This window comes from Peromyscus leucopus, chromosome 22 (assembly GCF_004664715.2).
Source record: "Peromyscus leucopus breed LL Stock chromosome 22, UCI_PerLeu_2.1, whole genome shotgun sequence".
NCBI classification, from domain to species: Eukaryota; Metazoa; Chordata; class Mammalia; order Rodentia; family Cricetidae; genus Peromyscus; species Peromyscus leucopus.
In genome coordinates, this window is record NC_051081.1 from 51849856 (window position 1) to 51877719 (window position 27864).

At 42.7% G+C, this 27864-nt stretch overlaps 1 protein-coding gene and 1 long non-coding RNA gene across 17 annotated transcripts in view; one reads left to right on the forward strand and one right to left on the reverse strand.

The window, feature by feature from the left end:
• The window catches only part of Myt1l (myelin transcription factor 1 like), a 407242-nt gene extending 393573 nt beyond the window's left edge, over window positions 1-13669 (reverse strand). For 7 of the 16 annotated variants that reach the window (XM_028883146.2, XM_028883147.2, XM_028883137.2 and 4 more), the window contains exon 1: window positions 6798-7643. The gene's annotated coding sequence lies outside the window, so the exon portion shown is untranslated. The other 9 variants (XM_028883149.2, XM_028883154.2, XM_028883144.2 and 6 more) reach the window with 7 other exon arrangements.
• Window positions 13670-16386: 2717 nt separating this feature from the next.
• On the forward strand, window positions 16387-17874 carry LOC114702653. The gene is made up of 2 exons (XR_003736024.2): window positions 16387-16709; window positions 17781-17874. It is a non-coding gene; the product is annotated as an uncharacterized LOC114702653 (long non-coding RNA).
• Window positions 17875-27864: the final 9990 nt, after the last annotated feature.

Here is a 27864-nt window from a genome sequence, read left to right on the forward strand (position 1 = left end):
GCATGTGGCCCCAACTGCACATTTCCTAGTCACAAGAGGAAGTGGAAGACAAGTCACCCTGGAGACAGGCAGACCTGTGCAGCCTGCAGGGATATTTTCGTTTGTTTTACTGTTTAACAGACCCTTGTAAAAAAATACATTTTTAATTAAAATACAATTACATCCCTTTTCCCTTTCCCTTCCTTCCTCTAGTCCTTCACTCACCTCCCCCTTAAAGTGACAGCCTCCTTTTTCTTTATTATTGTCACATACATACATACGTACGTGTACGCACAAATAAATGAATACAACCTTCTGAGTCTGTTTATGTTGCTTGCGTGTATGTGGTTTCGGGGCTGACTACTCTGCATTGGACAACCAATAAGGGGGCTCATTCCTGGGAGAGACTAATTCTGCCCCCCTGGGCAGCCATGAGCTGCTATAGTTCTTTGTCTAGGGATGGGACCCCATGAAAACTTCCCCTCCGCCGGTGTGCGCACGCCTTTAATCCCAGCACTCGGGAAGCAGAGGCAGGCGGATCTCTGTGATTCAAGCCAGCTGACTACCAATGAGTCCAGAAAGCACAAAGCTACACAGAAAACAGTCTCGAAAAAAAAAAAAAAAAAAAAAAAAAAAAAAAAAAAAAAAAGAAAACTTCCCCTCTCATGTTAACATATCTATTGATGCTGCTATTTTCTAGTGCTCATGGTCCAGGCAGCCTCCACCTCAGCAATACCTCTAGAGCAAAAGGAAACTTTCATCTGCATCTGTTTCTTTTTTTTTTTAAAAAAAATGCAAATTATGAAATGATCAGCTTTTTATTGGCTGCACCATTTCTGACACACATTCCACATCTACTCTCCGGATCGCTGATGTTTGTAATTCACTCTATGATTACAAGTTGAGTATCTTTTCTAACTTACTCAAAATTGACTAGACATCTATTGACACTGTGTGTTAGAAGTGACCTATCGTCTCACAATGGATATCTACCACTCACATGATCCTGATGATCAGACCCTTCTCTGATCATTAACTCTAAAGCTGAAGGAACAGGTGGCCCAGCCCGTTTGTAAACAGGTGTGCCAAGGTGTCCCTGGGGAATGACATGACACAGCTTGGCGTGCTCTGTGGGTCTCTGAGGGAGAAAGGTTGTTTTGGAGTTAACAATATCCCAGTAACAACAAATTAGTCAAAGAATATTCAGGCGGCAAGACCTCCATGACTTCTCTCAGAATCACGGAAAAGGGCACTGGGAAGCTCAATGGGGAATTTTATGAATTTTAATTTAGAGTCAAACATCCCATGAAAGACAAAGGACAAGAAAAAAAATGAGACTAGAATCTAACTAAGCACATGGTTAGGATTTCTGTTTTGTATATGAGCAGCCAGCAGCTACCCAAATCTCTTACTTTATGCAATCTGATTGCATCCTTAAGAAAAGACATGGAGCTTTCAGATGCCTGTACCACTTGTTTTTCCATACTCCAAAAGAAAATAAAAATCTAACCCGAACCACACTTGTCTGTTAGAGGATTTAATGGCAGAATTTTAACCCTGAGCCTACAGGTTTGCTCAGTGGAGTCTGCTAGATGGCAAGGAGGCAGCTCCTGACAGAGTGTCTAAATGCCTCACCAGCTTCTCATTTGAATTCTCCTCCTCCTGCTGCCAGAGGCTTCTGTAGCCAATGGCTCTTCAGCTGGCTGCACAGTGGCAGGACAGCTCATACTGTACATCCAGCATGGATGGTGGATAGCCCAGAGTTCTATCTGTCTGCTGGAAGGCTAGGCCTCAATTAGCAATAGAGGCTTTAACCACACCCCACCCAAAGATGTTATTGTTTATCCCTGATACCCACAGCTTTGAAGAGTCCAGAAACTGAGAAGCAGACATGTGACATTTACCAATATTCTTTCTTCAAAACACCATTATGTTTACTGTCTCATATTCTCAAATAAGAAAAGGCTTGTCACCTTGACTCTGTGCCCCATGTGAGTGGAACTCTGGGAAAGTAGACCAGCTATCCAGAACCCACAAAAAAGCTGGACTTTTATTTCTAGCTCTTATGAGAAGGAGGTACACCCCAATATGTAATTAATAGAGAAATACAGTTACACAATGCTATGCAATTATGGTAACATTCAGGAAGACCACCAGAGTATTCACCACCCTGGAAGAGGAAATAAGGGATTCAGACCACTCTACTTAGGTCAGAAGAGCAAAAATCTATTTCCAAATCTATTCAGGGAAAGGTTGCCCTGCAGGCATTAGCACCACATCTGGGCAGACAGACAGATACTTAGGGCCTGACTACCTGCAGGATGTTTCTCTCTTTCTTGGCTCTGCATACAGTAGGACAGACAGACAGATACTTAGGTCCCGACTACCTGCAGGATGTTTCTCTCTTTCTCTCTCTCTCTTGGCTCTGTACACAACAGGAGCTTAAGGCGTCCTCATTGCATAGATATTCCACCAGTGGAATAAGAGTGGAGGAAGAAACTGACTTTAAGAAGCTATACTCTTTATCTCCAGTGCTAACTATGTTATGCTGCTAGGAGAAGAGGCTGCAGTTGAGGAGGCTGCCCATCACGGCTGCTGATTGCTAGTGATCTATCACTGAACTTTCCTAAAACACAGAATCTAAAAATAATTAGCAAACTTGCATGGAGTTTCAGAGGGGAAGAGAACAAAAGACAGGCTGGCTGCCAATCAGCTGATCAGTCCCACTGGAGTGAAGACATCTCCCTATGTCCCCTGTCTTGAGCCTTGAGCAGCTCCCTCAAGAGGTCATGTGAAAGCCCCAGGGTCCCTCCCTCAGCTTGGGGGTCCCAGTGTCTGTCTTAGCTGCCAATCTGTTTCTACTTTCTTAGGCACACTGGATCTCAGGAAGTGTTCGAACAATGAGAAGGATGGACAGGGTTAAATTCATAACAGGGTACTTATTCACACCACATTAGCCATGGGAACACTACAAGTAGGCATAAAATTTTATTCCTGTGATAATATACTTCAAGCTCTAAAAAGATCCTGTAAAGAAAAGAATTCCCTTTAAGAGAAAGAAAAAAAATAGCCAAAACAAAACCAGTTACTATTGAGGTTAACAGTGCTGCACCATAGAGATTAGAAGAGCTGCCACTGCTGACGGCAGCCTACGGGAAATGTGGCCAAAAGAGATGTCCATCCAGAAAGCGCAAACAATTATGACTTTTCCTATTGACTGCTGGAAAGCCAGAAGCCCAGAATTCCTCAGTGTAATACACAGAGCTGCCCGGTGTTCCCAGGTATCTGCAAAGCACACGTGACCTGGGTCATGGAGGAAGCCGGCAAGTCTGTCTGCAGGAAAGCTTAGCACAGAGGAAGCCACAACCAACTGCCTTCAGCACACCGCGCAGGATTGCCCCGTTCTTACCACCCCTCTGCCCTGTAACAATTCCGATTCTCCCTTTCTTGAGATGGGTAATGAGCAATGCCTTCCACCATCCCATCAACAAACAGCTGGATTAATGCCAAAGGACCATACACCCTGGTCTGCCATGCCCTTTTTAATCAACTTCCTAATTAAAAAATGCCATGCTGGCATGAGGTATGAAGGGAGTAGGCTTAGAATATTTCACAAAATAGCATCCTCTCATCCTGGAGTCGCTGAGGATCTGTATCCTTACAGATGTTTATGAGTGTTCCTGCTGCAGAGATAGAATCAATTTGCTTGCGCCTGGCCCTCAAGACGTATTAAATTTATCCTGAAGGAAGCTGGCTTCTGAAAGCTCTTGCCCAGATGCATTAGGCAGGTGGGGGTTTCAGGGAACCGGAGGGTCCACCAGCAGATGCAGCATTGATTTCTGAATGTTCACACTCTCATAGACAGCTCCAGAGCAGACTCGGTTTGATGGCTCTCTATGGGGTGCCCTGCAGACTGGATTATTTCCACCACCAGTCTGGCTAGCATTGTTTCATGGCGACAGTGCCCTGTGCGTTCAGCTTATGCTCAGATGGCACAGGCTAGGGGAATGTGTGGACCAGGGAGAGGATACAGCACCAAATTTAAAGTCAGCCACCGAGAATTGTCCCCTGCCTACAGGATTCAGGTATGTAGGAGCCCCCCCAGAACTGAGGAGTGGTGCTGACTTTTGTCAAGACACTCTGTGTGAGTGCAGCTTAGAACACACTACGGTTCAGTTTAGACAATGGCTGAGGTGCTACTCAAGGCCATGTTGGAGGTGGAAATCCTATAATGAAAATCCTTGCCGATGTACTAAAAGAAGCAACCCCCCCCCCCCCGATAAATTATTCATCCCTGAGTTGTTTGATTTAGAGTTCCAGGCTTGACACTGCACCTGAAAACATCTGAAGCAAATGCTCTATTGGGGTGATTTTCTCAAGGCAATTTGAGGGAGTGTGCCGCCTAAACCATCGGACTTCATTTAAGTAGCAGACAGCATACCATATAGAGTCACAAAGTTCTCACAACTATATTAATGAGTACACACTTACATCTAAGACAGGTTTACATGATGCACGTATTAACCCAACGACTCAAATATTATAGCCTACACACAACACTTTTACCCCAGCAACCTTAAAAATATACATGTTTTACACTTTATAAAAACCATGGGAGGGTTCAGCACATTCTCTTTACTGTGTGAAAACACATCACAAGCACAGAATTTTAAAGGAAATAAGGTCAAGTGACATTTTGGAAGAAAACTGTTGACATTTTTTTCCTGTTCATAAGCAGTGGGAGCCCTATGGGCAGCACATGTGGCAGAGGGCAGAGCTCCTGAGGTGCAGATCCCCCCAGTGAGACCACTGCCCACAGAGCGGCAAAGGTCTGACATTTGGAATCTCATGGATGAATTACATGATTTAGCTCTGGAAGGTCATAATCTCTCCCAAAGTTGATTTGCAACCTCAGAGGAAAAGTTGAAAACAAATATAAAAATAAAAAAGTCTCCTTTAAAGATCACATTTTCAGGCTGGCTCACATGGACACATTTACAGCTCTCGGGGACATTTCATTGTCTTTAGATCAAGCCCTGGTCAACTGCAAGGAGCCTTGAGAACTGACGGGACTGTAAGTGGCAAAAGTAACTCCCTCCAGTGGAAACTCCTGTGACATAATTGTTGCCCTTAAAAAAAAAAAAAATGGACTTCACCTGTGAGTGGCAACCAGGCACAAAGGAAGCCTCGTGGATAAGTGACATTCAAGGGCTTCCCTGCTTCTAAACGGCCAAGCAGAGGTTAAAAAAGAAAGGCTGATGTCTGCTCCAAGAAAGTTATAACCAGAAAACAAAAGAGTTATTTTACGCACAGAGATGGCCTCAACTCTGAAAGGAGGCAGGCATGGGAGAAGGGAGCGCAGTCGCAGCCTCCCTCTAGATAGGAGTTCATGAAAACGAGAACTCTTGGGTATTCATTACTTTGGGTTAGACATTTAAAACATGAGTTTATTTTTTCCCTCATTCTAGCTTACTAGCTAATTTTAAAAATGCAATAGGAAAAAATAAACCATTTGTATGTACATATACATTGATAGAAAAATTGAGAATTTTCCTATTATGCCAAAAAATACATCTTACTGTGAATATTCAGAAACTTGCAATTTGACCAGGAAAATGATCAGAGACAAGTTCTACCTGCCAGGGACAAACAAGCCTGCTCCCACTTTGTCACACCTGAGGCTGGGGCTCACTGAAGGTATTTGTGGCTTTCATTTTTACAAAGGCATACTTTTTGAAGCAGAACAAATGATACCCACCCACCTCCCCCAAAAGTTGTATTTTCTGTCACACATTCGGTGTCATTTCTAAAGTATAGCAACACTTGGGGAGAGCTTTTAAAAAAAAAAAATCAAAATGAAAGCATGCCATGCTCCAAAATATCCATGAAACTACAGAAATACAGCTAAAAGATCATGGTCTCGACTGAAGTTTGACTTTAAAAACAAACTAAATAATTAGGTCAGTTAAAATGCAAACCTTTCCCTCTAAGGAGGCTAGGAATCCTTAAGACAGGAAAGGACTCCTCATCAGTGACTTCCCCCAGAAGCATCTTGAACTGAATTTTGAAACACCCATGCTACAGCGTGGTAGTCCCAGAATTATATAAGAAATCTGTGCCACTGTTGACAATAGACACTCAGGGCTCCCGGAAGCTTCATTATTACTTATGAACTCAGAAAACTGATTTGGAAAAAAAAAAATCTCCTTTTTTTTTTTTTTTCTGAAAAGAACTCAGTATCAAAGGTTGTACTCATTTAAAATTCCCCCCTCTGTGCATCCTACAGACCTACAAAAACATCAGTTCAGTTTCCACTGTCCCCAATAAGTAACTGGTTAAATGAGCTAAAAATCTCCTTCCAGCTAGGAAAAATATATACTAGTCAAAACTAATTACATCTGGGCTTTCATCAGAACAACATTTGCTAATTCTGCTGGTCTCCATACACTGTCCCAGAAAATATTAATTAAACACGTTGAATAATGGCTGCTGTAAATTTCTGAAAACACTAATCTCTAAACAGTTAATTTCCACTTCACACTTCTGCACGGAAGATGGATGAAGAGGCCACCCCACGCACCAGCCAAAGACTATTCTATTGTTACTGCCCTTAAGAGTTGAACTTTGCTCCACTTTGGGAAGCGCAGCCACGGCTGCAGAAACAACAGGACGCATTTACCTGGAGGGGATTTCAAAGAGAAACCTGAAGAATGGATTCTCTGCGCCTGCAGTCCCTCTCCGCACCTTCCGCTAAGCCAGCCTCTGACAGGCAGTCGTTCCCACGGCAGCCACCCCTGCCTTCCATCTTAGGGACTCACCCAGAAAATTCTCCAGCCTGCTCCGCGACTACAAAACTCTTGTTTGAACGCCCACCATTTGTTCTCCATTCATCCAATCAACTTCGAACCGCACATCTTCTCTCTATCGGCGCGCAGACACGGGGCCACTTCTCATCTGTATGCTAATTATTTTGCCACATGGACAAAAGTAATAATGCTTTCAGACAGGAAACTAACAGGCCTGAAGTCGAAGATGGAAATTAATAAGTTGACACCACTAAACGCCGGGGAAGACGGGCATGCGTGCAGAGCCCTGCCTGGTGGATGCGGCGCAGCCTCCATCAGCAGGCAGCAGACAGACGGCCCTGGGCCGCCAGCACTGCCCAGGCTGCGAGCATCAGGCACAGGTTTCCTTAGAGACCACATCGCTGCCGCAGAGGCACACCGGGAGCATCCTGCTGACTTACCCTGCTCGGGGCTGCTGTCCTTTAAGCAATACAAAACGCAGCAGCCATTTCCTCAAATCCTAACTTCATCGCTGATCTAGATGTTTCTCAACCTAACAGCTGTGAGTTAAAACCAGTAATTTCTAACCTTCCTGTTTACTAGGCTTTCGGCAGTGAGGCAGGATTGGGATGTGTGCTGTGTGCTTCCTACACTGTACCCACAGGCCTCTAAATCTCTAGAGCGGAGTGTATGATGTGCAGTGCTGTATTTAATGTAATAGATGAGAACTGTAAATACGCAGGCTGGCTGTTGGCTGCTACCCGCTAGGTGATGTGTCTCAGAAAATCTCCCCTATCGCTGACGTTATGGTAAATGCATATTGTGGTCCAAGAAACCTCACCAAAGTCAGCAGAACCTTGGTGTTTTCACTAAAACTACAGCTACACATCAAAACAAAAACAAACAAACAAACAAACAAAAGCACCCAGGCCTTCCTGACACTTCTTAGGGCTGGAGAACGGGCACCAGAGAGTTAACGAAGGGGGTCCTACAGTGTCCCTGGCTTGCCAGCCACATTACATTATCCCATCCTGGCAGAGGCTCCTTTGATCCTTTTGCCTTAAAACAAGAGGAAGAACTATTCTCTGAGCAACTTTGAGCACTGCCAGCCCATGATACCAGCATTAGTATCATGTGAAGAAAAGATAACAGAAAAAGTTTATTCTAAAAAAGAGCAGACCCAGTAGGATGCCAAAAACACAAAAGAGAACACAGCTATATGACTCTCCGTAGCATTTGTCCTTTTTTTATGTTTTTACTTTTCTAAGTGCTGATTTTATAAATGGCTACTGAGGCAAGCAACACATGCCTTTCTGTGGCAGTAGCTGCCCCCTTCCCTCACCAGCCTCTCAGCACACCGTAAAGGCACACTAAATCATAAAGGCTGCTTAGTACCTCCCCTCTCCTGGAAGCTTGCTTGAATATCCAGACTCCTAGTCAGAACAACTCTGGGAAGATTTCAGAGCAGCAGCCCACAGGCATGTTTACCTGAGAGGCAGCTGTGGCCAAGAGAACCCATTGTTGGCCCTTTGTAACCCAAACCATGCCATTCTGTCACAGTGTGCAACCAAACAAGAGTGGAAGGTGTCCAGGCAGGTGGAGAACTGGCCGTGGGAAGTACTTAAGAGACTATCAGAAATTACTCAGAGGAGTTGGAAGCTTCAACAGCCAGGCAAATAAGCAACCACATGTCACCTTTAAATGAAAGGGAAGAGGTACCTCTCTGCAGAAGAGTTGGTGGCCATCAGCAAGTCCTCCTCAGCAGTCTGTCTCACTCATGCAGCGCCTCGGCTGCCATGGAGAGCCCCAGGCACGTGTGGTCACAGATCCCTCTGTGTTTGCATCCCCTCCACCCCTCCCGTCAGGACCGGCCGGCGCTGTCAGCCCTGTGTACAGAAGTGCAAGGCAGAGCCCACAGATCAGCCACTGGGGGCCTCCATAGGCACAGTGCAGACTGGTTTCTGAGGGAGACTGACAGCAGCCCCAAGGTCCCAGGAACACCCTCTTCTTGCTCTCAGAGGTAATTCCTCTGAAGAGCATCTGCCTGGCGCGAGGTTACTACACAGGGTACTGCTTGCTCCCTCTCCAGTGCCCTGACGGAAACCTCCGCAGCTCTCCACAAGGAGGCTTGCTGGGGACACCCAGTGCCCCTCCATCTTCTCACAGACAATGAACTGTCCACTGCCATAAGAACACCTCCCTCCCCTTCCCTGCTCCCCCAATAATCCCCACATGGGCCTTTTTCTTTCATAGAGAGCTATAGCATTTGCAATGTTTCCTTCCTACCCAGCAGCCTGAGGCAGCAGGGTTGGTCAGTGTCTTTTTCATACAATAAATAAGCACTGATGCATTCTCTCTAGTTTTCTAACACCTGGATTACATTTTCTCTGCCATCTCTGATTACTTCTGCAGATACCCTGAGGGCTCATTAGAATGCCAACGATAAAATAAAAAAAAAAAAACCACTTTCATTGTGAAAACATTCACAGAAAAGTCATTGTGTATGCTGGAACAACGCAGGTGTGGGGAGAGGGAGACAGAAGAGAGAGGCTGAGAGATAATCAGGGACAGAGTTAAAGAGAGGCCAGGAGACCGAAAGAGAGAGGGGGAGAGGAAAGGAGGAAGGGAGAGAACACAAAAGATATTCCAAACTGAGTCACATTGAAACATAGCCCACTGATGGGAAAATGTATAGATGTTTCCCTAAAATCATCTGATGTCAGAAAAAAAACCACACAATAAATGACAAGAAGTAGAATCCTTAATATTACTCCCAGTGCCAATTATGACCATTTTAGGCAATATATTAATATATGGGATATACCAACTTAAAATGTTTGTTAAAAATACTAGCCATATATGATATTTAGACATCACTGCACCCCCCCACACACACCAAAACAAAACACACATACACTACTTTATTGTTTAAGTTTGTGATAGCAGCTGTCTTTAGTTTGGAATACATATAGACGGGTGTCAGTTGGGGCACTGTATTATGCAGTGGGATGAAACTTAGCTTTGTGAGACACATGTTAATGTTTTGTGAGTTTTTGCTCAAGTTTACCTCCTATTGCTCTTGTCAAGGAATGCTACCCAATTTTAAAGGAAAAGAGAGAGAGAGTCTTAAAAACTTGAAAGCACACTGCAGTGAGCTCAGCTATGGAGTGATCTGCTGGAGAGCAGAGCAGCCTGGAGCTCTTTCCCTGCCACTCATTTGCTTCCTGGACAGGGTTCTGGGGGATTCTGCAGACTTTCTGGCCAAATATTAGATGCATTTGAAAAACTAGTTATTGATTAGAAAACATGGCCCTTGAGGAAAGTGGTCAGCCAGTTGAGTTCAAGTTCAGGGCAGATGGGTTCCTACCCAAGTAACCTTATTATTTTCTCTTGTTCCATAAAGTGAATTTTTTTTTAACACAAGAGTGACTGAAACTTTAAGTTGTTTGGAGATTAAAGTGTAGCCACTAAAATGCATATAGTAAGTGAGCAGTGTCTTAGAAGGGATAATATGTATTTTGAAAACAACAGGTCTCCATCAAAGTGGATTGGCTTGCAGGTAGACATGGGGTGTCTGGTTTAGACAGGTGACATTAAAAATATTATTTTGTCATCAAAATTTCCCTCAGATGTAATCATCTTTTCAAAGTTGTACATGTGGTGTGTTTCTAAAGAGAGCTAACAAAGCAAATGAATACTTAGATTACAATTCATTATTTGATAATTCTATGTAGAATAGTAACAAATAGAAAAAACTTAAAAAAATTTTAACATTGCAAAATGTCTTTTATTTGCATTTATTTTTTTAATTTGGTAAAGAAAATGAACAGGTATCATCAGAGGATGCAATAGTTTGTAACAATGAATAGAAGTCAAAATTTTTAAAAGAGTAAAAATTAAATTAAATTGGGTAAAAAAATGGCAGAAATAATAAAGATGCCATATCAATGAGCATTGACCCCCTCCCCCACCACCATAACTACATTCTTTTAACCTGAGCTCATACAGCTATCTATTCCCAAGCAAACTGTAGGCTCATGTTCCTTTAAGAATTTTTGTGTATCAGTCATAAGTGTTCTCAAGTTATTGGGCCTCAGCCCTGGCCTCAGCTTCAAACACAGATCCATGAAGCTGGCATTGGTTGTGGCTCTGGGTGCAAGTTTAACTCTGTAGAAAGTTCCTGTTAGGTGTACTTCCTGCCCTAGTGAACCAGGTAACCCTGGTTCATCTTTTCAAAAAAATTAATAAATAAATAAAAGATTAAATTGTATTAATAACTGGATGCATTGAGGTAAAGAGCATCCACTTCCAAAGTAGTAATGTTTGTAATCTACAATAGTTTTAGAGCCCCAAATCACATGTTATTTTGGCAGATTCATGTGTCCGATATTTATAAACATGTGCGTGCAATAACAGCAGCAATGTCTTTACAAAATTAAAACCATCGGCTACAGATCTGGGCTGCCACCATCTTCAAAACATCCAATTGTGACTGTAAACACCACTCGACTTCTACCTCGGTGGGCACCGTCATTAAGTGATGAAAGTGAGCCATTTTCACATGGGCAGTGAACCTGTAGGAAGCCTCAGCCGAAAGCAATTGCTATCTGCCACGGACAGCTCCCGGTGCTGAAAGGAGGCCAGGAAACCCTATCACAATGGCTCCCTCCACCAGCCTTTGAAAAAACCACAGCAAACTGAATGGTGTGGAAAGTGCTCAGCCTGAATAGGACTGTCTACAGAACAATGGCGGCCAGCTCCAAATCCTGCTATAATCACATTAATGAGATTAATCAGTGAATTAGCAGCAGTCAAATGTCAGGGAGGCAAGGAGGAAGCCAACCAAGATGGTGATTAACTTTGGGAGGGGGGAGGGGGAGAAATCAACTGTGCTCTGTCCGAGGATTTGCAGAACTTGACAGATCTGATTCACAAATCTGAAGGCTGAAGGTAGAAATCAAAAGGCGGTCACACAGCCCTTCAGAGCACACCGTGGATTCAGCCACCACCCTGCTGCTAGTCCGCTGAAGAAAACATGATTGCAGGAATCTTCACAAACTGCCCAAATTCTGCAGTTGGAGGCTTTCAACTGTGTAGCTGACATTTAATATTAATTTACTTCCCCCAGATTCAGACTAAAATAATATATATTAAATGGCTGCTTAGAAGGAGGGGTCATGGCAAGAGTTTTAAAAAGTATACCAAGTTACTGCTCTATCATACAAACACCCCTGCAGTGTCTATCCTAAACAAATATTACAATAAATAAAATTTAATATTGAAACACATCTTTAAGGAGAGTTTTAACCAATTGACTTCTGCACTGAGGCAATTTATTCATTTATGTTCCTTTAGGTTAATTGTGGAAGGAAAAACAAAGTTTTTTGAGGGGGGAATAGATGCTGCATAGTTGTATTTAAAACGTATTTGTATCATCAATACTTTGGGCTCAGAGTTTGGGGGATGTTAAAACTTACAGGAATCCTATGATGCTGTTTTCAGAGAGGAATTCTGATTAAAACATTTCAATTTTTAAAGTAATTGTGTATCTATATGTAAAACATACCTTACTTTTTCATTTCACAAGCTATATTACTTTTATGAACTTGAACAATTAGGAAGACTCTTTTATGCTTATGAGGATGCTGTGGGTACTTTTGTCTGTGATGTTAGTATAAAGTATAAACACTTGAACAAAAGAGTTGTTATACAAACTACTTTTTCCTAGTTAAGTAAACAACATAATGATCTACAATATATATAGTTTCAATGGTATAAGAAATGTGTCATGACTAAATTAATGTTAAATTCAAACTCTACTGTATATTTTGTATCTTTCACACTCATGTGAATATTTATATTATTTACTGTTTATTGAGATCTATCTGGAAGCAAGAGTGTGAAGACTCAACTTTTTGTTTATGAAGTGATTTTTTAAAAAAACCTATTTCTGTTATAAATTAAGTGCTGTTTTGTTATTATGAACTTCAAACATTGAGGTTATTGTTAAAAATCTTTATTTGATTTTACCAGTTTGATGAACATCAATCAACTTTCTTTTTATAATTAGACAAATACAACAGTGCCTCAGGAGCAGCTAATGTTCCCGTAGCCCTTGCTTATAACCTTTCCTTGTTTGTAAAGTGAAGTTACCCACTCTCAGGAAGTTACTTCAGCTCAAATCACCGACCTCCACACATGCAGCAAGTTTTTCATTTTTCTCATTTTTATTTCTTTTTATAAACAAAATTATTGTTCAGGCATGCAATCTATTACCCATTTCTTTTTTTTTTTTTTTTTTTTTTGCTCTAAAGACAGGCTTCTGAGGATGGAAGACCTCAGGAACCTTCCAGCTACCAGCCATGCTATAAAAATAACTTTAAAAAGGAGCAAACAATAGGACTGCAGCAGAAGCCTTGAGCTACGGCAAAACAGATCCTGACCCCTGAGTCCAAAGTATCAACCTAATGAGCATCACGTACCTCACACCATGACCACACCGCTCACAAGTGACGGCTCAAAACACACAGAAAGAGAAAACCCTTTCCCCCACAAGTGGGAGGCCGAGGAGGAGGAGGACGCATAGCACCGAGAGGCAGGGAAGGCTGCTTTTGTCTTCGGCGAGCATTGATTTCATAACCCACAGTCCAGGGATTCAAAAAATTGAAATACACCCACCAACAATGGGTGAGAAACCAGGGGGCCTCCAAGAAGACTGCAGGGAAAAAGCTTTCTCGCTCTGTTTTGTGTGCAGTAGCAGTAGCTTAGGGGAAAAAAAAATGTCGTCCGGGCAGGAATGACACATGCAGAAGGAGAGGCTAGCGGGCCTGAGAGATCTGCTTTACCTCCACATCCAGCCCCTAATGCACACAGCCCCACTCATCCTCTCCCAGGCTCTTTTTTTTTTCCACTTTTTTTTTTTTCACGAGCTCCAAATCCCCGGCATATGACCTTCTGTTAAATAGATAAAAAAAAAATTGCTTATCAGTCATGCAAATGAGGCTGAATTCATTTTCCACAACAGATGGCCTCATAGATAATGATGATGGAAGAGAGAAAATTGAATGTCTCTCACAAGGTGGCCATGGCAACCGAGAGCAGAATAATATCAATAATAAGCTCACTGCATAATAAGGTTGTCAGTCCTACAAATCAAAGTCTGCAGCTAAATCAGGTATACCACCCCAGCTAGTTACCAGGTAAATAATGTGTGTGTGTGTGTGTGTGTGTGTGTGTATATATATATATATATATATATATATATATATATATATATATATATATATGCGTGTATGTATAAGCTGACCATGAGGAGAGCCAGCATTCCAAGCCATTCAGTGTCGGGGTGGGGGGTGGAGGGGGCGGTTGCTGGATAATGAAATGACGATCCCACGATCTGACTTTTTTTTTCCTTTTCTCTTTCTTTCATTATATTTTCTGCAGTATCTTGGGTTTCACGAAGCACGGGCTAACTAGCCATATTGAACTGTGGAGTGAGCCTGTGGATGAGCTCCCCTCCCGCTAGCCTCCTCCTCACTCTCCTCTCTGTGTGCCCTGCTGCATCCTGCCTAGATGCAAGAGCAGCTCGCCGGAGGCTTCCACCTTGGCTCCCAGGGGGACATCCTGCAAAATGAATCAGCAGCCATCCTGAGCAGGCTGATTAAAATGAAAATGGCAAGGCACATGTCTGGGCGGAACTGGAGCTCAGCTTTGTTGCCTGTCTGACAAGCAAGCTCAATATAGCTCTTGCTAATAATGGCTTACTGCCTTTCGGTTTTTAAAAAGGTATCACCCTTCCCCTTAACCGACTGCTACGTGTGTGTGCGCGCGCACGCGCGCGCCTGTGCGTGTTCGTGTGCGTGCCTGTGTGTGTGTGTGTGTGTGTGTGTGTGTGTGTGCGTGCGCGCTCGCTCGTGCTCACATGTGTGTGCCACGGGGGTGGTAGGGGGACGGACTGCTCGATTCTAATTTTCCGCTGCTCACACGCAGACGGCCTGCCTGACAACGCTGTTATTTTAAAACTGAACTTAGTTGTCTTTCTTCTGAGGAGAATGATGGTTAAGTTTCAATGTGGTGGTTGCCTGTAAACCCAGACCAGAAACGGATTTCTAGCCCAAGCCTTAGCCACCGAACTTGGGGGAGGGGGTCACTTAGTGATGTTCTTCTCTGGCTCAAAGCCCAGTGAGCCAAGCAGCCAGGTGGGAGCCTGCTCCTGCTTGAAGATTTTCTACCAGACTGTCTCTGTCCCCTAGATCTCATGCAAGGTACAGGCTGAAAGTTGGAGATGGAAGCCACCTAATGATGCAATTATTGGACAAAATTTATTAAAACTAAATCTCATTCTTTTCAAAATTCTCAGGTATAGCTTAAAGGTTCCTTTTAATAAGCCATATTTTTAAATATCCTTATCAGAATTTTCAGCCTTTTTCCCCCTAAGGCATCATTACATCCTCTCTCAAAAGAAAGAAAGAAAGAAAGAAAGAAAGAAAGAAAGAAAGAAAGAAAGAAAGAAAGAAAGAAAGAGGAGAAAAGAAAAGAAAAAGAAAAAAAACCACACACACACAAAACAGAAACAGCTTGAAAAGTAGAACCAGGAATTTTTCAGAACTCATTTATACTGTACATTTCCTATCCATTCTGCTCCAAGTTAAGTTAAGGGACCATTCAATGTTCTTCTCTCAACTGCTCTCTTGCTAACAAATAGAGGATTCTGGGGGGTGGGAGGGGGGCTACCAGCACCATTCTTTCATTTTTTTTCTTCTGTAATCCCTGCTCCTGAGATGTGGTTTTTCCTCCTGCTTGGTAGTCCTGCTGCTACAGTGTGAGTCAGAAATCGATAGAGCTGCCCTGGTGGGGACTCCACTCCACAAGGGGCAAGCTGCTGCCGTCTTCTCCTTCCTCTCCCCCTACTCCTTCCATCTCCCCACCCCACTCCCAGAACTAATGACGTCTGTGCAGCTTTCTCAGCTGATTGGGCACCATATCGGATGTTCTGTGAAGCAAAGAATGGGAATCATTTACAGTCAGTAGAAAAAAAATGGGAGCACACATTCTCCTCTGGCCCCCACACTGGTCCCAAGCTTCCCACACAGGCATTCATACTTCGTACAGGGGATAGACTGACTACCCACAGGTTGTGCAGTCACTACAGAGTGGTATTAGAACTGAAATCTGAGTAGCTCGAGAGTTTCTTTTCCTTTCTATGAAAGACAAAGCACCTCTCAACAAAACAGAAGCATAAAAGTCTCAGGAAGCTTTACACAGCCAGGTGGTATGGGGGACACTACCTCAGGATTCAAATGAGTACTATCTTAGATGGAGAAAGAAATCCCAAAATAATACTGAGTTTTCATTATTTTAAATCACGGGTTTATCTGGGTATGTTTTCTCATACATATGTACATGTCTGTACAGATACGAGTATGTGAGAGGGCAGGTACTGCTTGTTTACACCTTTGTGTATATGTGCATGCAAGTGTGTATGTGTGTGTGTGTGTGTGTGTGTGAGAGAGAGAGAGAGAGAGAGAGAGAGAGAGAGAGAGAGAGAGAGAGAGAGAGAGAGAGAGAGAGAGAGAGAGAGAATGAGCAAGCATGTGTTGATTATAATGTTGCCTCAATAGGCCTGGTCACCAGGTGTTCTGGGTGTCTCTCTCTGATGTGACAGGCTGATGCACTGATATTTTGTCCCTGGAGTCCACGGCACCTCTTCACTCAACACCCCGCTACTGTGTGGCCTTCAACCTCATCTGATCAGAAATAACTGCCCTGTCTCTAGTCAGGTTCGAGGCACCAGGATCCTTCCCACCCACCTCTGCCTATCATCAGAGCTGGAGAGGCCAGCATACACATGACTTAGAGGAAAGAAAGAAAAGATGGAGGAAGCATGATGCTGTGGAGCAAGAGCACAGAGCCACTCCAGCCTGTGTTCAGCAACCGCTCGATAAGGTATGGTATCCTAAAAAGGCAAAATCAAGTATTCTGCAGTAAGGCACAGTTAAACCTTTCAGGGAACATGAAGACTGGGGGACACACGAAAGACCATTTATATTAAAACCTACCCATTGTTTACAGTTAAACTACACAATAAAACTATTTGCATCCAAATATCAAATTTTCTTAAGTTACTTAGAATATATTGTGTATTGTTCTTAGGAACCCATTTCAAAAATTAAAGCCTGTCTCCATTAGGAAGCAAAAAGCTAACCTTTTACCTGTTCTTATTTATTTGTAAGAGAAAATACATTTAAATATACAGCCCCTTCTAATAAGCATGCCCTCCAAATAATAAGTCATAGATACTGCTTAAATTTTAAAATATGAGATACATACATGTAAACTATAGGCTATATTTCTAATGGTTGGGTAAATGTTCTTATTGCAATTGACAATAAAGTGTGTCTCCTGGTGGGTAGAAAGGACAGCCTCTCTGCTCTCTAGACTTCGGAACAGTCTCTACATGTGCACAGACAGGCCACTTCATGTCACCTCAGATGTAATTTGCCCAAAGATGAGAACATGGGAAGTGGACAGGCTTCCGTGTTAATCTGAGTTTGCAGATCCAGTGGCTGGTTAATCTGAGTTTTGCAACAGGAAGTTCACGACTCATTTATGTTTGCCCATGATTGTATAGGTTATATGATGGTTAATGATAGTCAACTTGACAGGGTCTATAATCACCTAGGAGACAGACCTCTGGGCCTGTCTGCCAGGGGGTTTATGCAATGGACAATAGTGAAGGTGATGTGCGGATAACATCTCACTAGGGGACAGCCCTAAGCTGTGAACAAACACATTCATTTGGAAGGAGAGACAGAAGTGGGAATGCTGCTGAAGGGGTTCCTTGATCAAAAACAAATACCTAGGTTATTACTGCTATATATACATGAATTTGAAAGGGAGTAAGGGGGGCATGGGGAAGGCTGGAGCCAGGAAATGGAAGGGAAGAAATTATATAATTATACTTTAATTAAAATTTTAAAAATATTATTAATAAAACCTTGGGAAATGTTTCCCCAGGGTCAACACACAGCAGCTACTACAACTGCTGTTCAAGGGCATCCAGGCTACACCGTGAGCTACTGGCAGAATTTGGCATGGAAGATGCAAGAGTGAGTATTATGGAAACTTTCATAGTTCTAGAGAGACACTAAGGCCAGGAGATTTGTGAACAAGCCAGAATCTACACAAAAGGCAGTAAAAATCCTTTGCATAGGGCTGGAGAGATGGCTCAGTGGTTAAGAGCATTGGCTGCTTTTCCAGAAGTCCAGAGTTCAATTCCCAGCACCCACATACCATCTACATGGTGGCTCACAACCATCTGTAATAGGCTCTTATGCCCTCTTCTGGCATGAAGGTATACCTGCAGAACATACATACATGCAATATAAATAAATAAAATCCTTTGTATAAATAGGTGAATGGGAAACCTAAGTTGTCATGGCCCCCAGCATCTTGGAGACACCAGGACCATGGCACATTCACCAAAAAAAAAAAAAAAGCTGCAGGCACAGAGTAGATCTCGCTCAAGTGAGAGGTGGAGCTGTCCAATGCTGTTGGAAGTCTGATGATTCCTTTATAAGCTCCAAATGCTGAGTGTGGAGCTCTAGGATCTAGTGCTTATTCTGTTGGGTTTCTATCATGCTTCTCTGTAGTCTTCCTCTGTGATGTTACCATTCTCCTTTTCTGGAATGGGGATGTTTATTGTGTACCACTGTGTGTTGGGAGTATGTGACTCATTTTTAGATAATACAGGGCTCACAGCAGAGGGACTGCCTGAGTCCAGAAGAGACTATGCATTCTACTTTTGTTGGAAACTAAACAAAAAACTATTAAAGTCCATGGAGAATACTGAAAAAGGAATGAATGTATTTTTCATTGTGAGATGGCCACGAACTCTTGGGGGCAAAGAGTGGAAGGTCATGACTTAAAGTTATATGTCCGGGTGTTAAGTTGACGAGGGTTGAACTTGTGATGATTAGAATGGATTGTCACTTCGACAGAATCTAAAATCACTTAGGAGACAAACCTCTGAGCATGACTTTAGTAGAATTTCTAGGTTGGGTTAATGGAGGTTGGAAGACCCACACTAAATATGAGGGGCATGGCTTCACAGGCTGGAGTCTTGGGCTAAATAAAATGGAAAAAGGAAAAACAGGAAGATCCCTAGCGTTCATTTTTCTAAGTCTCTCAGCTATGAGCACAGTGGGACCAGCTACCACACACTGGTGGCACCATGCCTTCTCTGTCACAGTGAGCTTTAAGTGTAGGCCTAAATGAATAGTTCCCTACATTTCCTTTGTCAGATATTCTGTCATAGCAAGAAAAAAAAAATAATGCAGTTGACACCTGTGATCAGGGACTGTGACATCTAAAGGGAACACAAATTCGCAGAGAGCCTTACTATATATAGCCAGGGAAATAAATGGTTAAAATCTGGACTCCAGATGCAACCACATCAGATGTGCACTGTGCACAAACAGGCCTCTGCCATGGGACCCCCAAAGGAAATAACTTCCCAGGTTAGGAACATATGAGATAAGCACTATTTTATTAATATAGGGCAAATGATAGAGATGGAAGCCCCATTTTCATCACAAGGAATTAATCCCAACTGGAACACTTTCAGAGTATGTCAGCAGCAAAGCAAAAAGAATAAGGTAAAAAGGACTAACTTGCAAAATCAGTGAAGGCCAACTTCAGGGACATAGGGTTTTTATTTTATTTTAGCTCACAGTTCCAGGTGACAATCCACTATGGTGGGGAAGTTGGGGGAGCAGAACTTGAAACAATGGTCACATGACAGCTACAGTCAGAAGCAGAGAGCAATGCATGTGTGTTGCTAGTGCTCATGCTCTCCACTCATACAGTTCAGGATCTTCTGCCTAGGGAATGGTAGCACCCACAGTGGATGGTCTTCCCACCTCTACTAACATAATCAAGGTAATGCCCCATGTGCATTCTTAGAGGTGCATATTACATGTAGTTGGCTTTTATTTTCCAGCTCCCAAACAAATACACAGAGACTTATTCTTATTTATAAATGCCCAGCCTTAGCTTGGCTAGTCTCCAGGCAGCTTTTCTAACTTAAATTATCCCATTTCCCTTTAACTATGCTTTGCCTCTGGGCTTTTAACCTTTCTTATTCTATATATCTTTCTTTCCTTCTTACTCCATAGCTGGCTGCATGGCTATGTGGCTGCAGGGCTGGATGGCTGGTCCCTGGTGTCCTCCTCTCCTTCTCCTTTTCTTGCTTCTTCTTCTTCTTCTTCTTCTTCTTCTTCTTCTTCTTCTTCTTCTTCTTCTTCTTCTTCTTCTTCTTCTTCTTCTTCTTCTCTAGAGCCTAGATTTCTCCTCCTATATAGTCTCTCTGTCTGGCAGCCCCGCCTATCCCTCTCTCCTGCCTAACAATTGGCTGTTCAGTTCTTTATTAGACCAAACAGGTGTTTTAGACAGGCAAAGTAACACAGCTTTGCAGGATTAAACAAATGCAACATAAGAATTTAACAATCTTTGTATCATTAAACAAATATTCTATAATATAAACAAATGTAACACATCTTAAACTAATATCCATAACAGTTCCATGTGATTTTAGATTTTGTCAAGTTGACAATTAATACTAACCATCAAAATGTCAACCCTCATCAAATTGACCACAAACATATTACACTTAAGCCATCACCTCAAGGTCTTGTGCCCGGAGGCTCAAGACCATGTTATAAAACTATAAACACATTTAGTTCAGCTCGAAGAATCCCCATAGTCATCAACAGTTCCAGTAGTTAGCCCAAAGTCTCTAAACTGAGTGCTCCCATAAAATAAAAGCAAGTTATATATTTCTAACAGATAATGGCACAGAGTAAACCAAATGGGAAGAACCAGGCCATGGGAAGGGACAATACAGAGCAAACCCATAACCCAGCAGGGCAAACACCAAATCCTGCACCTCTATGAGCATCACTTCGGGCTTCTGAAGGAATCACCTTGCCTTTCCAGCTTCAAGACCTGCAGCATACCCAGATTTTGGGCTGATTTCACTCCATGCTGGTGATCGTCTCACAGTCTTGGCATCTCCAATATCCTGGGGTTTCCATCACAACCAAAGCTTCAGTTGCATAGCTTCTCACCATAGCTTCTGGGGGGTGGGGTGGGGGGCTTCTTTCAGGGACTCCAACACTGCCACACATTGCTTGGCCTCAGCTGCTCTCCATGGAAGTTGTTCAACCTTGAGCCCACCCTCCCTGGCTTCAAAACCAGTATTATGATGGCATTGCCAGGTTTACCTGCCAGCTCAAGAGGTGGCCTACTCACCTTGGACCACAGCTATATCTGCAAACATTCCCCTAGGCAGTTGCTTCTGGGGAGCAGGGAGATCTTTTACTTAAGGTTTCTTCCTTAAATGTATCTGAACCTTGAGAAGACAGAGCTTCCAGGGGGCTTCTGGGGTCTTGTGCTCCAGTCTCCTTTCCTATTGTCCCAGTGAAACACAGGGGGCTTCTCTTAGGAGGTCGTTTCAACAATTACAGTTGCCTTCTCCATACTAGCCTGGATGTTCTTCCGCTAAACAAACTAGTCCATGACCTCCCAATTTAACTTCACTCAGGTACTCAGGACACAGGCAGACTGAAGCTCTGCTCTTGATCAAAATATCACACAAATGGCTCCTAGCCCAGTTCCTGACAGAATCTTTGTTCCCTTCTGAAGCTTCTTGGATAGATTCTTCTCTCACAGAATCTCCTGTCACCCAGCCCAAGGAGTCTGAAGGATCAGGCATGTAAATGTTCAAGTTCCAATCCTGTGGCTTCAATTTTATACAGCTAGTCATTTGGGGAAGAGAATATGCTCACATAAATTCCATAAAAGATAATTCTGATATCTAAAGGAGCATGAAGAATTTAGGCTGCAGGTGATTATAATTGTCAAACTAAGAAAATCTACAAAAGGTTTCTTTTCCTACCTCCAAGTCCATGATTCTAAGAACATTACTTATATGTTTGTAAAAGTAAGTACTCTGAATTCACACATGGGAGCCTAATACTAAATATCCAAATTGTCCAAAAGTTCTTTCCAATGTCTCCAAAGACCGCTATTATTGGGTTTATTTTATTTGAGGTGGCTGTGTCTCTTTTCTCCTTCTCCATCACCAATGTAGCTTCCCCTACAAATCAAGGTACTTAAAAAAAAGGAGTGATGTGTCTCAGTGCAAGTGTACCTGTGGAACAACACAGAACAGGTGGCCTGCAGCAGGATTCTTAATGAAGTTCCAGCTTGAATATGGGTGTCATCACTAAAGAAGAAGAGGATCATTCCAGACCATTAGCCTTCTGTGACTTCATGTTTTTCCAAATTGTTCTGAGAACATCACCTGCTGTAACTAGCAGAATTTAATACCGAAGAAAAGCATTAGGGAAAGAGAATGTGGAAAATCACAGAAGCCACCTTAGAAAAGTTAGAAACAGACATAATTCAGAGGACAGAGTCAACAGGCTCCTCACCCTCTATGCAATGAGCATTCTCTCTTCATTATTTCCCATGGCCTGAACCTCCTGCTTGCATCAAGAACCTCCTGACCTTTGAACTCCACCAGTAGTTAGGGAATACCTCTTATATGAAAAACCTGGGTACTTAGTTTTCCAACATCGCTTCCAGTGAGATATGAACACATGGTCTTCCATCCATTGTTATCATAAGAAGTGTGCTCTAGGATTTTTCAGTGGCAATCCTGGCAGGGTAGGGCAGTTGGGTTTGGGGGAAGGGAAATAATGTTCAGTGCTTACATTGGGGTAGCAGTGGGTGTCTGTCTTGGGGATATTAGCTCTGTGACATGGTTTTGGGTGTTGTCTTCAGTGGATGAGGTACCAAGTTTGTCAGTCACCTTGACAATACCACTCAAGTCCGCCAGCACCCCCACCCATGCCCACTAAGTGATACACATGAATTCTGCCAATGCAGAAAAATGGGGTTTCAAAAAAGGAAGGAATAAACATTCAAATTTCTGTAGATAAACAAAACTAAGTTTTTTACTTGGAAGAAGAACCCAGGGAGATGGGACTTACTCATGGCATTTGGTAGTAAATCAATTAAATTGTCCATGATGTCCAGATAGACTGAACTTCTGGTCTGGACTAAGAGAGTGGTCTATAATTCTAAGAGCTAAATAAACTTGGTATCTATGAATAAGGGTCTGACTGGGCAATGATTCAAGGTTCTCCATCTAATCACGGCAATGAATCAATCTTTAAACCAGAGCATCCAAAATAAAAGTGCCTTTGAGGGGAGACCTTGCAAGACCATCAGTAAAATAGATGATCTTGTCCCACACAGGCCTGCAGCTATGTGTCAGGAAGACATACTATAGTGTGAAGGCCCCCAACCCTGTGGATATCAGACACAGGCTCATTTAGGTCCTGGAAACAGGATATCATGGGGTCTATTAAGTAGTAGAGACTTAGGAAGAGACAGATAGGGGATACATGCTCAATGTGGTCTCAAGTCTTTTCCTGCATTTTCTCAAATTCCAATAGGTAAAAAGAAGATATATTCAACACTGTCAGAATCTATTCCTTGAACCCATAGTGCTGAACTGTTGGATTAGAAGTCAGAGGCAAGCAGTATTTTAGGAGAATTCACAGATGCAATGTCACCACATGTGAGGTAGAAGGTAAGTCTCTCACTGCCTTTTGGTGAATGGTCTAGTTGAAGTAAAAGACAATGCTGGACAGGAGTGTGATATGATATGTGGTTGACCCAATGTCCTAGTTAGGGCTTCTATTGCTGCGAAGAGACATCATGACCACAGCAACTCTTATAAAGGAAAAACATTTAATTGGGGTGGTTCACATTTTCAGAAGTTTAGTACATTATCATCATGGTGCAACATGGTAGCGTGTAGGCAGACATGGTGCTGGAAAAGTAGCCAGTGCCTACATATTGATTTGTAGGCAACAGGAAGTAGTCTGAGACACTGGGCAGTAATCTGAGCATAAATGAGACCTCAAAGCCCGCCTCCAAGAAGACCACACCTACTCCAGCAAGAAGTGTCACTCTTCATAGTGCCTCTCCCTTTGGGGGCCATTTCTTTCAACTACCACACCCAAAGAGTGTCTCCCCAAATATAGTCTCTGCACCCAAGAAAATCGCCAGAGATACAACCATAGGAAACAGACTCCCTTCACCAAAAGACCAGAATCCCAAGCCCGGCTTTTCTTCATATGTCACAAATTACTGTGTGTCCTCGACTCTGTTTCATGTCAGATGAGTCCTTCATCTATGCAGAGGATGAAATTTACCTTTCACTCCTGAAAGAAGGCAGACCTTTGCAAGGACAGGAAAGGAAGGGTTTTGTAAATATGGGTGCCTACCAGCTTCTACAGTTACTGGGATATAACTACAAGGTCCGGTATGAGACAGAAAGGTAAGATACAATACTATGTCCTACCTACTTTTGCTTCTTCATGGTTCTTCACTTACTGTGGGGTGACCAAGTTGAGAATTCAGTGCTGGCTGAGGGCATCGTTTCTGATGTTTCTGATGGTGAAAATACTACAGGACTGCTACATACCAATAAGGGAAATGCAAGACAAACAGGGTTCCTGAGCAATCACCCAGAATTACAGGCCCATGGATAAAGCAGTGGGACTAGAGCCTCAGACGGGTTCCACAGCCTGGACTCAGCCTTACAGTGCACATATTGAGGCTATATTTGGAGCCCTTTAGCCACACAGGGTGGGGAAAGGCTCAGGTAGCCTTCATTTGGGAGCTTGGAGATCTTATTCTATTTAGGCTCCGTGTTTCTCTGGCTCCCTAAAACAGGTATTACTGTTCCATTTCTACCTTCAGGATTTCCATGCTCCATTATTGCCCATGTTTGAAGGCTCCAACTGCCGAGGGCTTCATTCTGCTACCATACCTTGACCTTCCCTTATGTCCAGCAAAGACATTAGTATCCACCACACAGGCTTCTGGATCTCTCACTTAAAGAATGCTGTCCTCTGCAGCACCTGGTGATTGACAGTGAATCTTATCCATCATGGCCTGGATATGCCTCCTCAGCATGATTTCTGAATGCACGTGGTCAAGAGTCAGGCTGTGTTTCCTTTAACCTCCTCAGAAAGGGACCTCAAATTTGGGATTGAACAGAGTGCTGTTTTGCAGAGATCACAAGAAGTGGGTCAGACCCCACTCTCTGCACTGGTTTCAGGTACTTGTAGAACTTAGACAATCCACTTTAGTTCATAGGGTTAGACTATCATTCACCAAAAGAAGTTAATTTCTAAATAGAAATAAAAGCACAGACAGTTGTTGATATTATGGGGAATTACAAATGAAAGCTCACCAACTTCACGGTTTTGGAAATTAAAGGCTAGGAAAACAGTGGCAGGTCCAAAATCAGGACAGCATAGACAAAAGCAAGGAGAGACAAATATAGAGAGATGAGGGATAGATATGGACATAGAGAGACAGAGACATGGAGTCAGAAACAAGAAAAACAGAGAGTGAGAAATGAAGAAAGCAAAATTGATAGAAGAGTGAGAAAGAAGAAGTTAGGAAGGAGAGATGGAAATGATAGACATGGATAGAGAGCTTCTAATGTGTAACCTGATCACTGAGGGTGGAGCCCTGACCTACATGGAGAAACCTAGTGCTTTTCTGCTAAAATCAGCAACCTGAAGATGTCTAAGAATGCAAGGATGAAAGGAAATGAAAATTTTACCTCTAGGTCACTAGAGCTCATCTGGACATGAACTGAAACTGGAATAAGAATTTTGCAGAATTTGAAAAGCCTCATGGATTTCACCCATGCACTCATAAGTGGAGCCCCTGTGGCTGGTGAGGAAACACTTCTTCAAATAATTTCCACATTTGTCTCATCTAATGACAAGGTCGGAGGTCACAGGTGCATAGTAACATGAGCGATTCAATCAAGACCCAAACTTAACACATGCCAAAGCTTAGTCTGTTCCTTTCTACCAGGGTGTCTTAGTCCATGTTCTTTTGCTATGAAGAGATACCATGACCAGGGAAACCCTTACTAAAGAAAGTATTTAATTGCTTGCTTACAGTTTAAGAGGTTTGGTCCATTATCATCATAGAGGGAAGCATGGCAGCAAACATCGTTCTGGAGAAATAGCCAAGAGTTCTACACCAGGATTTACAGGCAGTGGGAAGAGAGAAAGCCACTGGGCCTGGCTTGGCTTTGAAACCACAAAGCCCACCCCCAATGACATACCTCTTCCAACAAGGCCACACCTACTCCAGCAAAGTCCACATCTCCTAATCCTTCTCAAGTAGTACCACTCCCTGATGACCAAGCATTCAAATATATGAGCCTATGGTAGGGGCATTCAAATTTAAAACCACCACACAGGGTCATAATCCCCCCAGAACTGTGTGAGTTTAAGACAACACTTAAGTAGCTTGAGATGTATTGCCATGCCTTCTGGTTCTCTATTACATCTATGTAATTTCTTCAATACGTGGAAATCTTCACTCATAGAGAACAGAATTCTTAGAGCCAAAACCACTAAAAAAATTAACCCTAGAAAATAAAGCAGTATGGTACATTTGCTAATTGCTTGCTGATATCAAAATCATCATCATCATTGGCTGGAGAGATTGCTCAGTGGTTAAAAACAGCATGTATTACTTTTGTATAGTTTTTGGTTCGCAGCACCCATATTAGGGGGCTCATAACCACTCATAACTTTAATCCAGAGGATTTGACACTATCTCCTGGCCTCTTCAGATACCTATGGTCACATGCCTTCCCCATGTACATATAATTAAAAAACAAGTCTTTATAAAGGGGAAACTGAAATTTCCAATGTATGTCTAATAAACTTGTTTTTAAAAGATAAGTCTCAGAGGAAAAGTTATCTCATGCTGATTGAAACCACTTAAGTGCACATATTCTATTAAAATATAGTTACATTAAATCCTAGACCTCACAGAACCAACTCATGAGGATCTCTCTGGCATCCTTGGGTCCCTAGCATTCTGGAATAGGTGAAAATTTAGGGATATTGAAGCAATGGGAAAAGCAGAAGTAGAGACTCCCCCTAAAGATAAGTGTAATGAGTGTGTAGGCTCTAAATGGATGTGGGATTGTATGTACCCCAGGAAGGCCATGGACCTAAGCAAGACCTGCTTATAGTTAGTAGAGGATGCTGAGTAGGTTCTCTGTTTGACATTCCTGCAAAGAATGCTGTAAGAGAGAGATCAGGAGGGCACTGAGGAGCCTGCAATGAGAAGTCTGCTCAGGAGGAAGCGCACAGTGAGTGGGTACCCACAGCAGCCACTAGGGTGGCTAGTGAGGAGACTCAGTAGGTAAAAAGACACCTCTGCATTAAAGCTATGGTGCATCTAATTAAGGAATCTTAAATTTGATCTCTCTCTCTCTCTCTCTCTCTCTCTCTCTCTCTCTCTCTCTCTCGTGTGTGTGTGTGTGTGTGTGTGTGTGTGTGTGTGTGTGTGTGGTGTGTGTGTGCACGTGCGTGCTTATGTATATGTGAAAACCAAAGGTCCTTGGTGTCCAGTGTCTTCCTGGAATGCTCTCAACTTTGTCTTTTGAAAGGGAGCCTGTCACTGAAGCCTGTGCTCACCAATTGGCTGGAGTGATAACCAGAAAGAGCTAGGCCTCTACTCATCTCTGCCCACACCCCATACCACAACCATGTTACATGTACTACAACACTTGGCTTTTTCACATGAGTGCCGAGGATCTGGATTCACGTTTGCATGCTTGCGCAACAGGAATTATTCTCTTTTTAATAATCAAGTTTCTTGTTTATTGTCAACAACTAGGAAATGACAAATATGCATCATGAATTTAAAATCCTTCATTAACTTCTACAACCAACTTGGAAGCAGTTAGTATTATGTTGTTGCCTTCAAGCACTCTTATCCACTGCTCTGCATCAGCCACACTAGTCAGAAGACAATGATCCATTTGCCTGCCCTTACCTAGCATGGAATACATTTATCTTTACATTTAAATGAAAATACTGTCTGCCTATAATACTTAGTACCAAGATACCAGAAATAATCAGAACTGAATTGTCAATTTTAATTGAAAGACATAATTGTAAAAAATAAAAAATAA